This window comes from Ovis canadensis, chromosome 18 (genome assembly GCF_042477335.2).
Source record: "Ovis canadensis isolate MfBH-ARS-UI-01 breed Bighorn chromosome 18, ARS-UI_OviCan_v2, whole genome shotgun sequence".
Lineage (NCBI taxonomy): Eukaryota > Metazoa > Chordata > Mammalia > Artiodactyla > Bovidae > Ovis > Ovis canadensis.
This window is the reverse complement of record NC_091262.1, coordinates 79,715,051-79,719,950: the sequence shown is the minus strand read 5'-3', so window position 1 is coordinate 79,719,950 and position 4,900 is coordinate 79,715,051. Positions and strand designations below refer to the sequence as shown.

The 4,900-nt window shown below is 48.6% G+C and overlaps 1 long non-coding RNA gene across 1 annotated transcript; it reads right to left on the bottom strand.

Annotated features, from left to right (window-relative positions):
* Positions 1–225: 225 nt before the first annotated feature.
* Positions 226–3,499, bottom strand: LOC138423661 (uncharacterized). The gene is made up of 3 exons (XR_011250374.1): positions 3,284–3,499; positions 1,387–1,452; positions 226–716 (listed from the first exon to the last, which is right to left on the bottom strand). It is a non-coding gene; the product is annotated as an uncharacterized lncRNA (long non-coding RNA).
* Between the last annotated feature and the right edge of the window lie 1,401 nt (positions 3,500–4,900).

Genomic DNA, 4,900 nt, shown 5'->3' with positions numbered 1-4,900 from the left:
TCACAGCTGTAGAGTTCCTTAGCCAGTAGGCTGGCAGGAAAATTAACGTCAGTGGCTCTGTGTGCTGAAGTCTTTGCATCGCTCTCTGCCCTGAGAAGGGAGAGGACCAGGAGACTGAGTTCACCGACACGAGGCAGCCTTCGTAGGACTGCCGCTCCGTGACCCCTGACAAATTGGTGTATTCGTTACACCGAAGACGGGAAGGAACCACAACATGGAGACATATTTAGGGAAATATGCTCACAACTCGGTTTATTTTTCTTATCTGGTATTTTTTTTCTGGTGCAACATGAGTCCTGTTGAATACTTGGCAGCTGCCTTCCCATACTTGAGTTGTTTGTCATTTCTGGGGCTGGTGATGCTGCTGTGATCTCCCTTTTGGGAGAAATTTACAGGCACATGTTGACCCAGCTGAACGGGAACAAGGAGCAACAGGAATCTCAGGAACAAGGACCATCGCCGACCAGAGAGGGTGAATCTGCTCCTTCTCCGGACGGCGCCCTCCGGCGAGCCGCTCAGCGCCCCGTCGGGCCGGCCACAGAAGCCGCCATGACTCCACTGCTGGAAACCCAGATCCTGTCCCAGCCTGGCCTTGAAATAAACGTGCCTTTCCTTTCAGTCGTTTCTGGGAGTTGCAGTCAGCCGTGTGCTCTGTTGTTGGGCTCTCCGGAGAGTCGGCTCCCTGTAGCAGCTGTTGCTAGGTACGGCATGGTTTCCTGCAGAGAAGGCGTGGGAGACGATAGGAGGGCTGCTGGCAGGGGGCCAGGCGGCCGTGGGAGGGGACGCCACAGAGGCCACGGGGAGGATGGGAGGCAGGACCCTGGCCGCCCTCCACACTCCGTCCCTGCCCCTGTCTTCTCCTGCCTTCCCAAGTCCCCTCTGGCCCCCTCCCCCTCCAAAGACCTAGCCCATGTCTCCTTCTCACAGAGACATCTGAGCACTCCTTTGCCACGTCTCCTGGACCCTCCCACCCACCCTGGACTGGTGGTCCAGATGTGAACTAGTGGTGGGCTCTACTCTACAGGGGCTCAGAGCCCTCTGAGACAGGCAGGCCCCATGAGCAATCAGCCACAAAGCCACCCACGACAGGGACAGTGGATGCTCTGGGCACCTTGCCCATATCCCACATCCACCCCAGTGGTCACCTGCTGGGCACAGTGACCGCCTCCTGGGTCTTTTAGCCTGACCACCTTTTCTGGCTATGCAAGTTGTCGCTCAGTCGTGTCTGACTCTTTGCAACCCCATGGATTGTAGCCTACCAGGCTCCTCCATCCATGAAATTTTCCAGGCAAGAGTACTGGAGTGGGTTGCCATTTCCTTCTCCAGGGGATCTTCCCGACCCAGGGATAGAACCCAGATCTCCCACACTGCAGGCAGACACTTTACCATCTGAGCCACCAGGGAAGTCCAGAGACCCTCAGTCACCGAAGGTTGGGAGTCAATTGGACAAGTCTGAAAGATTGTTAAAATGGTAAATTCTATATTTGGTATATGTTACCATCATAAAACAAAATGACACACTACTAATAGATGATCGGCAAAGACCTGCTGTAGAGCACAGGGACCTCTCCTCAATATTCTGTTATAGTCTGTATGGGAAAACACTCTGAAAAGGAATGGATGCATGTATAGATAAAACTGAATCTCTTTCCTGTACATTTGAAACTAATGCGTGCATGCGTGTTAAGTCACATCAGTCACGTCTGACTCTTTGTGACCCCATGGACTGTAGCCTGCCAGGCTCCTCTGTCCATGGGATTCTCCAGGCAAGAATACTGGAGTGGGTTGCCATGTCCTCCTCCAGGGGCTCTTCCCAACCCAGGGATCCAACCCATGTCTGCTGTATTGCAGGCAGATTATTTACTACTGAGCCACGTGGGAAGCCCTCTGAAATTAATAAAACATTGTAAATTGACTGTACTCCAATATATAATACAAATTAAATTAAGAAAAAAGAAAAAAAGTTTTAAGTGCCCAATAAAAGCGGTGCTGTTGCTCTAACTAAAAACAAACAAACAGAAAACACAAAAAGTTAATGACTAGGCCGAGTGGGGGGTTTCGGACTCAGGCTCAGTGCCCACAGCCCAAGTGCAAGTCTTGGCTTCCTGATGCCTCGGAAACACCCTCCCTCCAATTCCTCACCCGGGAGAGACCCTTCCTGGCCCCGGCCTTGTGGACTTGCAGTCAGGAGAAGATGCCTGGTTACTGGGAAGCAGCTGGTCTAAGGAGTAGCACCTGCTAGGTTTTGGAAAGGGAATGTCTGTCCCCAGCAGGGGTCTGATGCTCTCTTGTCTCCGTGCTGCTGCTGCTGCTGCTGAGTCGCTTCAGTCGTGTCTGACTCTATGCAACCCCATAGACTGCAGCCCACCAGGCTCCCCCGTCCCTGGGATTCTCCAGGCAAGAACACTGGAGTAGGTTGCCATTTCCTTCTCCAATGCATGAAAGTGAAAAGTGAAAGTCTCTGTGCTAGGGAGTCCCAAGTGCATCTTCCCTCATAAGAACAGCCTCTGTGACTGCAGACCAGGCCCCGTCACAGGGGTCGCCCAGGCCTCTCAGCCCCTCCAGGCCAGCTCACCTCCTCCCTTCCCACAAGGAGGGAAGGGTTGTTTCTAAGTTAAAAGCAAGGCTTTATTTATTTTTCTCATTGAAAAGTGCAAGTGTTAATCGCTTAGTCGTGTCCGACTCTGCGACCCCATGAACTGTAGCCCACCAGGCTCCTCTGTCCGTGGAATTCTCTAGGCAGGAATACTGGAGTGGGTTGCCATTTCCTTCTCCAGTGGATCTTCCCAACCCAAGGATCGAACCAGAGCCTCTTCCATTGCAGGCAGATTCTTTACCGTCTGAGCCACCAGGAAAGCCTTAATAATTTATCATTATCATGGATTATCATTAATTGTTTTATTATTGACATAAAGCAATAGTATTTATTGCTGGGTATGCTGGGTCAAAATATATTAATACTACAATTAATTTTATTGTTTCATTTTTTAAAGTGAGTTACTAGAAATTTTTGTTTTTTTATTCGATTTTTTAAAACCTGTTTTCACTTTTATTTAAAAAAATTTTTTTATTGGCATTTGGCTGCTGTGTAATGTTGTATTAATTTCTATGGCACAGCAAAGTGAATCAGCTATACATAGACATATGTGCCCTCTTTTTTTTTGGATTTCCTTCTCCTTTAGGTCACTACAGAGTATTGAGCAGAGTTCTACACTATCGATACTATACAGAAAATAGATCACTAATGAGAAAAGCAAGGCTTTAAACTGAAAGAGAAACTTACTAGAGAAATGAAAGTCACACTGGATTGCTGACCCATGTGATTGCAGTGCCTCTTTTCCTCCAGATTTCTGTGTAACCTTTAAATCCTGTTCCTGCCCGTGCCTCGGTCCCCTTGGACTGGCCGTGAGTTGTACACAGGCTGCTTTTGTGAGGTGGTGAGAACTATTGCCGATATTTTAAATGGCTGACTCAGAACTTTCCCCTCTTCTTTTCTCCTAAACACATTATTTTCAGGAAATCTATGTTGTAAGACAGGACGCCGCAATTACAGTCTTGGGGCCAAACCCCTCCCTCAGCCTGTTCTTGTAAATAAAGTTTTATTGGCAGTCCGCCAGGCCCGTTCATTTCGATATTGCCCGTGGCTGCCCTGGGTGTTCCATGGCAGAGTCCAGTCCTTGCAACAGAGACCATGAGGGCTGAAAAGCCAAAAATATGTACTATCTGACCCTTTGCAGAAAATGTTGCCAACATTCTGTCGTAAGAGATGCTGAAATGTTTTAATTCTTTGAGGAATGGGATGCATAATTAGTGTTTTTTAGTTTTAGCATGCTAAAAGGAGGAAAACCTATTTACTATTATATGCTCTGTAGGGGTCATGAAACACTGTCTTATAATTACCAATATTTTAATGAGTATCAATCAGCACATTAGCAAAACATAAGAGAAGATCTTAAAGGAAGAGAGTGAAGTATTCCATCAGATTTCTCCCAACCTAACAGCTCAAATATAGACCTGTAGTGAAGTCAGCATATTGACAGATCTTTGGCAATTTTATCTGCATCCCTAAAAGTTTATTTATTTGTATTTTGGGGGCGGGATCTTTTTGTTTGAAATTCTTCCTACGAAGGTATAATCAGTTATACAGTTTTGGCTCTGTTCTTTTGTAATTCTACCCAAAATGACATCACTTAAGGATGGGTTTTCAGGAGCAGAGAGGGTTCAAATAGAGCCTCTCCACCCACCGTGTGTGCCTTTGTGCTCAGTCGTGTCCGGCTCTTTGCGACCACATGGACTGTAGCCCACCAGGCTCCTCTGTCCATGGGGTTTCCCAGGCAAGGACACTGGAGTGGGTTGCCATTCCTCCTCCGGGGGATCTTCCCCACCCAGGGATTGAACCCACGTCTCTTGTGTCTCCTGCATTAGCAGGTGAGTTCTTTACCACTGGTGCCACATGGGAAGCCACTCCCCATAGTTTTCTGTTAAAAAAAAATGTCTCACGTGATTTCTAATCAGCTGGACCAGGGTTTTCAGCTGCAGCACTGTTGACATTTGGGAGCAGATGACTCTCTGTTTGTGGGAGGGGGAAACACTGTCCTGTACCTTCTGAGATTTTTATCAACAGCCCTGGGCCCCATCCGTTAGATGCCGGTAGTGAACATGACCTTCGCCGCCTGCCTGGTCGTCGTATCCCAGGCTGTCTGCATTCGTGCGTGCTAAGTCGCTTCAGTCTTCTCTGACTCTTTGTGACCATATGGACCATAGCCCATCAGACTCCCAGGCCCTCTGCCCGTGGGATTCTCTGGGCATGAATACTGGAGTGGGTTGCCATGCCCTCCTGCAGGGGATCGTCCTGACCCAGGAGCGGAACCCGCATCTCTGACATCTCCTGCATTGGCAG